This window comes from Rattus norvegicus, chromosome X, assembly GCF_021556685.1.
Source record: "Rattus norvegicus strain SHRSP/BbbUtx chromosome X, alternate assembly SHRSP_T2T, whole genome shotgun sequence".
NCBI lineage: Eukaryota > Metazoa > Chordata > Mammalia > Rodentia > Muridae > Rattus > Rattus norvegicus.
The window spans coordinates 51,900,147-51,913,465 of record NC_141554.1 but is presented as its reverse complement, the minus strand read 5'-3'; the positions used below and the strand labels follow the sequence as shown (position 1 = coordinate 51,913,465).

The 13,319-nt window shown below is 39.7% G+C and overlaps 1 long non-coding RNA gene across 1 annotated transcript; it reads right to left on the bottom strand.

The window, feature by feature from the left end:
• Positions 1 to 4,056: 4,056 nt before the first annotated feature.
• Positions 4,057 to 8,501, bottom strand: LOC147998224 (uncharacterized). Its single transcript, XR_015647071.1, has 2 exons — positions 8,296 to 8,501; positions 4,057 to 4,263 (listed from the first exon to the last, which is right to left on the bottom strand). It is a non-coding gene; the product is annotated as an uncharacterized LOC147998224 (long non-coding RNA).
• Positions 8,502 to 13,319: the final 4,818 nt, after the last annotated feature.

Below are 13,319 nucleotides of genomic sequence, written 5' to 3'. Positions count from 1 at the left end.
AAGGGAAGAATGCCCACATATACGTGGAAATTGAACAATGGTCTACTCAATGGTAACCTGGTCAAGGAAGGAATAAAGAAAGAAATTAAAGACTTTTTAGAATTTAATGAAAATGAAGGTACAACATACCCAAACTTATGGGACACAATGAAAGCTGTGCTAAGAGGAAAACTCATAGCGCTGAGTGCCTGCAGAAAGAAACAGGAAAGAGCACATGTCAGCAGCTTGACAACACACCTAAAAGCTCTAGAACAAAAAGAAGCAAATACACCCAGGAGGAGTAGAAGGCAGGAAATAATCAAACTCAGAGCTGAAATCAACCAAGTAGAAACAAAAAGGACCATAGAAAGAATCAACAGAACCAAAAGTTGGTTCTTTGAGAAAATCAACAAGATAGATAAACCCTTAGCCAGACTAACGAGAGGACACAGAGAGTGTGTCCAAATTAACAAAATCAGAAATGAAAAGGGAGACATAACTACAGATTCAGAGGAAATTCAAAAAATCATCAGATCTTACTATAAAAGCCTATATTCAACAAAACTTGAAAATCTGCAGTAAATGGACAATTTCCTAGACAGATACCAGTTACTGAAGTTAAATCAGGAACAGATAAACCAGTTAAATAACCCCATAACTGCTAAGGAAATAGAAGCAGTCATTAAAGGTCTCCCAACCAAAAAGAGCCCAGGTCCAGATGGGTTTAGCCCAGAATTCTATCAGACCTTCATAGAAGACCTCATACCAATATTATGCAAATTATTCCACAAAATTGAAACAGATGGAGCACTACCAAATTCTTTCTATGAAGCCACAGTACTCTTATACCTGATCCTCACAAAGACCCAACAAAGAAAGAGAACTTTAGACCAATTTCCATAATGAATATCGACACAAAAATACTCAATAAAATTCTGGCAAACCGAATCCAAGAGCACATCAAAACAATCATCCACCATGATCAAGTAGGCTTCATTCCAAGCATGCAGGGATGGTTTAATATATGAAAAACCATCAACGTGATCCATTATATAAACAAACTGAAAGAACAAAACCACATGATCATTTCATTAGATGCTGAGAAAGCATTTGACAAAATTCAACACCCCTTCATGATAAATGTCCTGGAAAGAATAGGAATTCAAGGCCCATCCCTAAACATAGTAAAAGCCATATAGAGCAAACCAGTTGCTAACATTAAACTAAATGGAGAGGAACTTGAAGCAATCCCACTAAAATGAGGGACTAGACAAGGCTGTCCACTCTCTCTCCCTACGTATTCAATATAGTTCTTGAAATTCTAGCCCGAGCAATCAGACAACAAAAGGAGATCGAAGGGATACAGATTGGAAAAGAAGAAGTCAAAATATCACTATTTGCAGATGATATGATAGTATATTTAAGTGATCCCAAAAGGTCCAAAACAGAACTACTAAACCTGATAAAAAAAAGCTTCAGCAAAGTGGCTAGGTATAAAATTAACTCAAATAAATCAGTAGCCTTCCTCTGCACAAAAGAGAAACAGGCTGAGAAAGAAATTATGGAAACGGCACCCTTCATAATAGCCCAAAATAATATAAAAAACTCGGCGTGACTTTAACCAAGCAAGGAAAAGATCTTCATGATAAGAACATCAAGCCTTTGAAGAAATAAATTGAAGAAGATCTCAGAAGATGGAAAGACCTCCTATGCTCATGGATTGGCAGGATTAATATAGTAAAAATGGCCATTTTACCAAAAGCGATCTACAGATTCAATGCAATCCCCATCAAAATACCAATCCATTTCTTCAAAGAGTTAGACAGAACAATTTGCAAATTCATCTGGAATAACAAAAAACCCAGGATAGCTAAAACTATCCTCAACAATAAAAGGACTTCAGGGGGAATCACTATCCCTGAACTCAAGCAGTATTACAGCGCAATAGTGATAAAAACTGCATGGTATTGGTACAGAGACAGACAGATAGACCAATGGAATAGACTTGAAGACCCAGAAATGAACCTACACACCTCACCTATGGTCACTTGATTTTTGACAAAGGAGCCAAAAACATCCAATGGAAAAAAGATAGCATTTTCAGCAAATGGTGCTGGTTCAACTGGAGATTAGCACGTAGAAGAATGCAGATCGACCCATGCTTATCACCCTGTACAAAGCTTAAGTCCAAGTAGATCAAGGACCTCCACATCAAACCAGATACACTCAAACTAATAGAAGAAAAAGTGGGGAAGCATCTCGAACACCTGGGCACTGGAGAAAATTTCCTGAACAAAACACCAATGGCTTATGCTCTGAGATCAAGAATCAACAAATGGGATCTCATAAAACTGCAAAGCTTCTGTAAGGCAAAGGACACTGTGGTTAGGACAAAACAGCAACCAACAGATTGGGAAATGATCTTTACCAATCCTACAACAGATAGAGGGCTTATATCCAAAATATACAAAGAACTCAAGAAGTTAGAATGCAGGGAGACAAATAACCCTATTAAAAATGGGGTTCACACAGTGAACTAGTCTATTGGGGGAGGGCGGCAATGGGGGGAGGGTTGGGAGGGGAACACCCATAAGGAAGGGGAGGGGGGAGGGGGATGTTTGCCCGGAAACCGGGAAAGGGAATAACACTCGAAATGTATATAAGAAATACTCAAGTTAATAAAAAAAAAAATAAATAAAAAAAAATGGGGTTCAGAGCTAAATTAAGAATTCACAGCTGAGGAATGCTGAATGGCTCAAAAACATCTAAAGAAATGTTCAACATCTTTAGTCATAAGGGAAATGCAAATCAAAACAACCCTGAGATTTTACCTCACAACAGTGAGAATGGCTAAGATCAAAAACACAGGTGACAGCAAATGCTGATGAGGATGTGGAGAAAGAGGAACACTCCTCCATTGTTGGTGCAATTGCTGACTGGTACAACCATTCTGGAAATCAGTCTGGATATTCCTCAGAAAATTGGACATTGAACTACCTGAGGACCCAGTTATACCTCTCTTGGGCATATACCCAAAAGATTCTCCAACATATAACAAAGACACATGCCCCACTATGTTCATAGCAGCCTTATTTATAATAGCCAGAAGCTGGAAAGAACCCAGATGCCCTTCAACAGAGGAATGTGGTATATCTACAAAATGGAATATTACTCACCTATCAAAAACAATGACTTTATGAAATTCGTAGGCAAATGGTTGGAACTGGAAAATATCAACCAGAGAGAGGTAACCCAATCCCAGAAAAACACACATGGTATGCACTCATTGGTAAGTTTCTATTAGCCCAAATGGTTGAATTACCCTAGATGCACAGAACACATGAAAATCAATAAGGATGACCAAAATGTGAATGCTTCACTCCTTCTTTAAAAGGGGAACAAAAATTCCCTTGCTAGGGAATAGGGAGGCAAAGTTTAGAACAGAGGCAGGAGGAGCACCCATTCAGAGCCTGCCCCACATGTGGCCTGTACATATACAGTCACCAAGCTGGATAAGATAGATGAAGCAAAGAAGTGCAGGCTGACAGGAATCGAATATAGACCTCTTCTGAGAGACACAGCCAGAATAAGGCAAATACATAGGCGAATGCCAGCAGCAAACCACTGAAGTGAGAACGGGACACCCGTTGAAGGAATCTTAGAAAGGACTGAAAGAGCTTGAAGGGGCTTGAGACCCCATATGAACAACAATGCCAACCAACCAGAGCTTCCAGGACTAAGCCACTACCTAAAGACTATACATGGACTGACCCTGGACTCTGACCTCCTAGGTAGCAATGAATAGCCTACTAAGAGCACCAGTGGAAGGAGAAGCCCTTGGTCCTGCCAAGACTGAACCCCCAGTGAATGTGTGTTGTTGGGCGGAGGGTGGTAATAGGGGTAGGATGGTGAGGGGAACACCCATAGAGAAGGGGAGGAGGAGGGGCTAGGGAGATGTTGGCCTGGAAACCGGGAAGGTGAATAACAATCGAAATGTAAATAAGAAATATTCAATTTAATAAAGATGAAAAAAAACAGAAGCTAACAAAGGATAATATATTAGTCATACTATTAAGGTTGCCATCAGGAAATAATTTATTCTCTCATCTTCCAACTGAGATGTTTGCCCTTCAACCTTTAATGAATGCACCATATTTTCTGTATACATTCTTCATTTGAGAGACATCTGGGTTGCTTCCAGTTCTTCCATATTACAGATAAAGCTGCTATGAACATAGTGGAGCACATATCCTTGGAGTATGGGAGTATCTTTTGGATATATACCTAGAAGTGATACAGAGGGTTTTCATTTAGAAGTATTTCCAATTTTCTGAGAAAATACCAAATTGATATTCAGAGTGATTGTACAAGTTTGCAATACATCCAACAATGAAAACATGTTCCCCTTTCACCACATCCTTGCCAGCATGTGCTGTCCCTTGAGTTTATATCTTAGACAATCTTGTTAACATTCCTTGTGAGCTCTATCCCGCAGTTACCTGGTAAAAGCCAGGAATGTCTGACTCACTATAAAAGGGGCTGTTTGCACCCTCTTCAATCTTTTAATCTCTTTCCCTCTTATTCTCTTTGTCTCTTCTCTACCCCTGGCATATATTCCTGGCTCGTCTGTACTCCTCTCTGTCTCTCTGTCTCTCTGTCTCTCTGTCTCTCTGTCTCTCTGTCTCTCTGTCTCTCTGTCTGTCTCTCTCTCTCTCTGTGTGTGTGTGTGTGTGTGTATCTACCTTTCTATATCTCTACTCCCTCCTCAACTCCTTTCCCCATGCCCTAAATAAACTCTATTTCGTACTATATCTGTCCTATGGCCAGTACCACAGCAGGGGCAGGGGGATGCCTAAGCAGAGGCTCATAGAAGCACTCCCATTGACCTCACCATACCACACCTCTACAAACATATCCTGGTTCTGTCTTTCTTTTTTTATAAAAGACAACATTGATGCTAAGACACAGATTTAGAAATTCACAGGTTAACATCTCCTGCTGCCACATGTACATTGTGGCATAGCTCTCCAGACCCATCCATTCAAACACTGGTGAATTGAAAAGCTCCCTCCCTCCTCTGGTCAGTGTAAATGTTCCCCGGTCCCAAGTGAAGGCTGTTGAGCTCCCAGGCACTCTGTGGTATCATTGGGCATGGAGGCATTCACAATCATGACTAGCCTTATCACTGACCCTTCATTCAAGGGCATTTTCCCTTGGGTGAGATTTTCCTCTCTCTGCTTAGGTTGTTCCTTTCTCATTGCTGTGAAATGCTAGGCCTAGATGAACTGTTCTCCTGTTAACTCTTCAGGAGCTAGCCTCAGCTCAGACCCCCAGTTCATCTGTCATTTTCTAGTTATTAATTTATCCTCAAGACCCTGATGGGGTAATTAATAACTTCTACTCTCATCCAAATAGAGATGCCTTCCATGCCTTCCAGTCTAATTCTCAGGCTAAATTTGGCCCCATTATCTACAAATCAATAACTCTACATGGCCACTTAAAGGTGCTTTAACAATTCACCAGCAATCTGTAAGCCATTTGCCTCGCCCTTCATTCTCTTGCTGCTAGTAACCCTAACCGTAACCCTAACCCTAACCCTAACCCTAACCCTAACCCTAACCCTAACCCTAACCCTCTTTTTTCCCAGTTTCCTGCTGCCTTGATTCTGCCTCCTCAGCATTCCAGTGGCCATCCACCTTGGCCCCTGCACTCTTGACTGTGCCCCTACTCTGCTCTACTGAGCCACCACAGGCACTTCTGCTTAACTCAGCTGCCTACTGCTCAGCTCTCTATGGTACAGGTATAAGCTCTCTCAGCCTGAACTCCTCTGAGCACCTCGAGCATTCTTACTCTCCTGCCTAAGCATAGATTCTAGGAGACAGAGAGAAGACTGCTTCAGGTACACCCCTCTGTACCACCCGCTTGACAAAATTCTGTTCTGTAGAGTGATAATTGTGCTCCCATGGCTACTACCTGTCCACAAGCCATGCTACACATCCCTCGCACTGGGTTGCTTAGATTTGTCTGCATGTTTGTCTTTGCCATGCTTCTGTTTGTTCCATTCTAGAATACACAGCCACATTTCTTCAACTACATTTTAAGGTATGATACATGACTCTTAGTGCCCTCTTAACTAGGGGCAGTCCTGTGACTGTCTGCTATATTTGTTGTGGGCAGATAAGGTATTGCTATGCTATTGCTTCATAAGGGCAGTCAAGTGACTGGCTGTAACTTCAGTGCCATCTTTGTTATGGACAGTCCTCTGTTTTTCACTACTTTTAATAGTACATCCTTTGAAAGTCCTTCAGCAATTAAGAATTTCATTCTATCTTACCTTGCTAAATAAGGATTTCCAAACAGTAAAAAGTTACAGATCACTGCCTTAAATATACATTTAGCCTTGTTTTTGCTACTGCCATTGAGCTACGATGGTCTCTCTTTATTTGCTAGATACATCTAGAAGAAGTAATTAAACAAACACAGGTTGTCTAACTCAGATATTCTTAATAGACTGACTCTAAATATTGTCAGAAATCTGCTAAATGTAATGTTAAATGTTTAGGCTTCTTGTTATAGAGACTCCTAAATCCTGACAGTTTTCTCCCCATGGTCTCCAAAAAAGATATGCGCACAGCAACAAAATTTTACCTGGATTGTGGCATGATAACCACTAAGAAACCCGGCTTTATTGCCTTGCCCACTGCCAGGGCTTGGCCTACACTGCGAACAAATAGAGGATACCCAGAATGTTAAATGTCTCATATTGCCTAAGTCAACATGGGTTATTTCTCATTTTGAATTTACTTTCTCCACAGGAAAAATTTTTTTTTATCTTCTGGGCCTGATGGGCAGACTGACTCTGCCTAAGTTATAATAGAGACCACAGGAACCTTCTGTCATTTTAATTAATACATGATTTTATATTATAATTATACCCCAGATCCACAGAACACATGAAACTCAAGGATGACCAAAATATGAATGCCTCACTCCTTCTTTAAAAGGGGAACAAGAGGGGTTGGGGATTTAGCTCAGTGGTAGAGCGCTTGCCTAGCAAACGCAAGGCCCTGGGTTCGGTCCCCAGCTCCGAAAAAAAAAAAAAAAAGAAAAAGAAAAAGGAGAAAAAATGATTAAAAAAGGGGAACAAGAATACCTTTGGGAGGAAATAGGGAGGCAAAGTTTAGAAGAGAGGCAGAAGGAACACCCATTCAGAGCCTGTCCCACATGTGGCCCATACATATACAGCCACCAAACTAGATAAGATGGATGAAGCAAAGAAGTGAAGGCTGACAGGAACCAGATGTAGATCTCTCCTGAGAGACACAGCCAGAATATGGCAAATACATAGGTGAATACCAGCAGCAAACCACTGAACTGAGAACGGGACACACGTTGAAGGAATCAAAAAACGGAATGAAAGAGCTTGAAGGGGCCTGAGACCCCATATGAACAACACTTCCAACCAATCAGAGCTACCAGGGACTAAGCCACTACCCAAAGACTATACATGGACTGACCCTAGGCTCCAACCTCATAGGTAGCAATGAATAGCCTTTTAAGAGCACCAGTGGACCGGGAAGGCCTTGGTACTGCCAAGACTGAACCCCCAGTGAACGTGATTTTTGGGAGTAGGGGGTAATGGGGGGAGGATGGGGAGGGGAATATCCATTGAGAAGGGGAGGGGTATGTTGGCCTGGAAACCTGGAAAAGGAATAACAATCAAAATGTAAATAAGAAACATTCAAGTTAATAAAGATGAAAAAATAAATAAAAATGGGGTTCAGAGCTAAACAAATATTGTTGGCACTGGGAATTCTGTGGAAAGCTACTTGCTTAATTTTTATTTTATTTCCTCAAATCTACGTCAACCAAATTTCAGGAAGTCTCAACAAACGAGTATTGAAAATAAACTGACTAAATGTATAGCATCGATTATATTATGTCCAGAAAGTTCATTCATGTAGTAATGATAGGGGAAAAAAGAACACCATGCTATTTTCTTCCCCAACTCCATCACCTCCATATATAAGCACAAATGTAGGACCAAGTAATGGTTGTATTATTACCAATGCTATAAATCTAATTATTTTTTTAGTGTCTATCCACATAGGCTGCTCACTCAAATCATTCTCTGTAGGTAAGGTTTTTCTTTCGTGTAAGTAAAGAGTAAATACTTGATAGAAAGTATCATTGCTTGTGGCCTTAAGGAATACATTTTGCTTCTTTTCTTCTCTTTCCAAGAGCATTACCGGATACAGATGGCTTGTTGATGTAAAAAATACATATCATTTCTTTTAAATGTACTCTATTCCTTACCTTTTACAGAAATCTTGCAGAGACTGCAACATTTTCTCTGAGATTGCCTTGTATTTTTTTGTGAGAATTTAAAAACTTGTTTGGAAAAACACCCGAATTTCCCTGAAATTCCATGTGTCTTACATTTCAGGAATAGGGTAAATCAAATAAACTTTCTATGACTCATTCTGGCTTGCTTTTCTCTGTGTACCTGAGACTCAGGACCTGAAGAAACACTCAAGACTCTAATGAAGAGTGGTCCTTCATGCCTTGGGCATTGTGATGTCAAAGAATTCGAAGCTAGTTATCCATCTTTTAAGAGAATTCGGGAGGTTCCTAGAGTATGCTTCCTCAATTCATTCACTCTGTTTTCTTCTATTTCTGTAGCTTCATTTCTCCTCTGGAATTATTTTATAAAGCCAACACCCTGCAGAAATCAAAATTCTCAGACACTGACTCTCAGTGTAAACTCTTCCTCATATAACCTATTTTCACATTTTCTTCAGTGAATGACAAAAATCATTGCTTCCCCTATGACACAGAACTTGCTCTGGATATATGGACCATCTGAATCAGAGATGGAAGAATAGGTCAAGTCATATATGTTTAGAAAATTATCTGATATTTTTAAATTCAAGAGTCATCAAGTCTTCTACTTTTAAATGTTGCATAGCTCAGTCCTTTAATATTTATTATCTGGTCCTATTTGAACTTTTCTTACAAAATGGTACAAGTCATAACTTCAATTTCAAAAAGGAAGCTTTTTCATGTTAATGTTTTTTAATTCTTATCTGATATATTTTCTGTATACTGGGGGAAGAACCCATGAATTTACCTGTTTGCCGTCTCAAAAGAATATGAAAATGAATCTTATCTGTATTATCCCATATTGGTTTGTAGCAAAAAATATAAAGCTTGCTTTATAATAGCCTGCTGATCTTTATAAGTAATTTTTAAAAATGAAAAAGGAGTTGAGAAATGGCTTATTTTCAAATGAAATTAAAACTCCTATTTGCAATGGAAAGAAAGTTATACAGTGTGCTAAACAGACTTTTTCAGAAAGTCTAGGATTTACACTTCAAAATGCAACCACTTCTGATATGTTTCTAATTTGAAGTTTCATGGATTTAGATGTTATACCCCCTTTCCCTTTCTGTCCTTGTCTTGGTACCTCCTCTCCTTCCCCCTATTATCCTTTCTTGCCTGTCTCCTCCCCATATAGTATGGAATTATCCCAATGTATCATGTATGTAAGAAGTTTTCATTTCTTCAAAATTTTAGCTAGTGCTCAATACTGGAGCTTTTCACTGTGTAACACACCTAGAAAATTCTACAATATGAAGATATATATATATATATATATATATATATATATATATATATATATATATATATATATATATATATATATCAAATCTCAGATGGAGATTCATGTAATGCTGGATATCCTGAACGAATATATGTATTCTGGTTACAACTCAAGTCACCATACCTGACCACAAGCAGTATTACAGAGCAATAGTGATAAAAAATGTATGGTGTTGGTACAGAGACAGGCAGATAGACGAGTGGATAGAATTGAAGACCAACCAGACGGGTTTAGTGCAGAATTCTATCAGACCTTCACAGAAGACCTCATACCAATATTATCCAAACTATTCCACAAAATTGAAACAGATGGAGCACTACTGAATTCCTTCTATGAAGCCACAATTACGCTTCTACCTAAACCACACAAAGACCCAACAAAGAAAGAGAACTTCAGACCAATTTCCCTTATGAATATCGATGCAAAAATACTCAATAAAATTCTGGCAAACCGAATCCAAGAGCACATCAAAACAATCATCCACCATGATCAAGTAGGCTTCATCCCAGGCATGCAGGGATGGTTTAATGTACGAAAACCATCAACGTGATCCATTATATAAACAAACTGAAAGAACAAAACCACATGATCATTTCATTAGATGCTGAGAAAGCATTTGACAAAATTCAACACCACTTCATGATAAAAGTCCTGGAAAGAATAGGAATTCAAGGCCCATACCTAAACATAGTAAAAGCCATATACAGCAAACCAGTTGCTAACATTAAACTAAATGGAGAGAAACTTGAAGCAATCCCACTAAAATCAGGGACTAGACAAGGCTGCCCACTCTCTCCCTACTTATTCAATATAGTTCTTGAAGTTCTAGCCAGAACAATCAGACAACAAAAGGAGGTCAAGGGGATACAGATCAGAAAAGAAGAAGTCAAAATATCACTATTTGCAGATGATATGATAGTATATTTAAGTGATCCCAAAAGTTCCACCAGAGAACTACTAAAGCTGATAAACAACTTCAGCAAAGTGGCTGGGTATAAAATTAACTCAAATAAATCAGTAGCCTTCCTCTACACTAAAGAGAAACAAGCCGAGAAAGAAAATAGGGAAACGACACCCTTCATAATAGACCCAAATAATATAAAGTACCTCGGTGTGACTTTAACCAAGCAAGTAAAAGATCTGTACAATAAGAACTTCAAGACACTGAGCAAAGAAATTGAAGAAGACCTCAGAAGATGGAAAGATCTCCCATGCTCATGGATTGGCAGGATTAATATAGTAAAAATGGCCATTTTACCAAAAGCAATCTACAGATTCAATGCAATCCCCATCAAAATACCAATCCAATTCTTCAAAGAGTTAGACAGAACAATTTGCAAATTCATCTGGAATAACAAAAAACCCAGGATAGTTAAAACTATCCTCAACAATAAAAGGAGTTCACGGGGAATCACTATCCCTGAACTCAAGCAGTATTACAGAGCAATAGTGATAAAAACTGCATGGTATTGGTACAGAGACAGACAGATAGACCAATGGAATAGAATTGAAGACCCAGAAATGAACCCACACACCTATGGTCACTTGATTTTTGACAAAGGAGCCAAAACGATTCAATGGAAAAAAGATAGCATTTTCAGCAAATGGTGCTGGTTCAACTGGAGGTCAACATGTAGAAGAATGCAGATAGAACCATGCTTATCACCCTGTACAAAGCTTAAGTCCAAGTGGATCAAGGACATCCACATCAAACCAGACACACTCAAACTAACAGAAGAAAAACTAGGGAAGCATCTGGAACACATGGGCACTGGAAAAAATTTCCTGAACAAAACACCAATGGCTTATGCTCTAAGATCAAGAATCGACAAATGGGATCTCATAAAACTGCAAAGCTTCTGTAAGGCAAAGGACACTGTGGTTAGGACAAAACAGCAACCAACAGATTGGGAAAAGATCTTTACCAATCCTACAACAGATAGAGGCCTTATATCCAAAATATAGAAAGAACTCAAGAAGTTAGACCACAGGGAGACAAATAACCCTATTAAAAATGGGGTTCAGAGCTAAACAAAGAATTCACAGCTGAGGAATGCCGAATGGCTGAGAAACACCTAAAGAAATGTTCAACATCTTTAGTCATAAGGGAAATGCAAATCAAAACAACCCTGAGATTTCACCTCACACCAGTGAGAATGGCTAAGATCAAAAACTCAGCTGACAGCAAATGCTGGAGAGGATGCGGAGAAAGAGGAACACTCCTCCATTGTTGGTGGGGTTGCAGACTGGTACAACCATTTTGGAAATCAGGCTGGAGGTTCCTCAGAAAATTGGACTTTGAACTGCCTGAGGATCCAGCTATACCTCTCTTGGGCATATACCCAAAAGATGCCCCAACATATAAAAAAGACACGTGCTCCACTTCGTTCATCGCAGCCTTATTTATAATAACCAGAAGCTGGAAAGAACCCAGATGCCCTTCAACAGAGGAATGGATACAGAAAATGTGGTATATCTACACAATGGAATATTACTCAGCTATCAAAAACAACGACTTTATGAAATTCGTAGGCAAATGGCTGGAACTGGAAAATATCATCCTGAGTGAGCTAACCCAAACACAGAAAGACATAAATGGTATGCACTCACTGATAAGTGGCTATTAGCCCAAATGCTTGAATTACCCTAGATGCCTAGAACAAATGAAACTCAAGACCGATGATCAAAATGTGAATGCTTCACTCCTTCTTTAAAAGGGGAACAAGAATACCCTTGGCAGGGAAGAGAGAGGCAAATTTTAAAACAGAGACTGAAGGAACACCCATTCAGAGCCTGCCCCACGTGTGGCCCATACATATACAGCCACCCAATTAGACAAGATGGATGAAGCAAAGAAGTGCAGACTGACAGGAGCCGGATGTAGATCGCTCATGAGAGACACAGCCAGAATACAGCAAATACAGAGGCGAATGCCAGCAGCAAACCACTGAACTGAGAATAGGACCCCCGTTGAAGGAATCAGAGAAAGAACTGGAAGAGCTTGAAGGGGCTCGAGACCCCATATGTACAACAATGCCAAGCAACCAGAGCTTCCAGGGACTAAGCCACTACCTAAAGACTATACATGGACTGACCCTGTACTCTGACCTCATAGGTAGCAATGAGTATCCTAGTAAGAGCACCAGTGGAAGGGGAAGCCCTGGGTCCTGCTAAGACTGAACCTCCAGTGAACTAGACTGTTGGGGGGAGGGCGGCAATGGGGGGAGGGTTGGGAGGGGAACAACCTAAGGAATGGAGGGGGGAGGGGGATGTTTGCCCGGAAACCGGGAAAGTGAATAACACTCGAAACTTATATAAGAAATACTCAAGTTAATAAAAAAAAATAGAATTGAAGACCAAGAAGTGAACCCACACACCTATGATCACTTGATTTAAACAAAGGAGATAAAATCGTCCAATGGAAAAAGGATGGCATTTTCAACAAATGGTACTGGTTCAACTGGAGGTCAGCATGTAGGAGAATACAATTAGATCCATTCTTATCACCCTGTACAAAGCTGAATTCCAAGTGGATCAAGGACCTCCACATCAAACCCCATACACTCAAATGAATAGAAGAAAAAGTGGGGAAGAGTCTTGTTTACATTCAGGGTAAATTTTCCTGAACAAAACACCAGTGGCTTATGCTCTAAGATCAAGAATCGACAAATGGGAC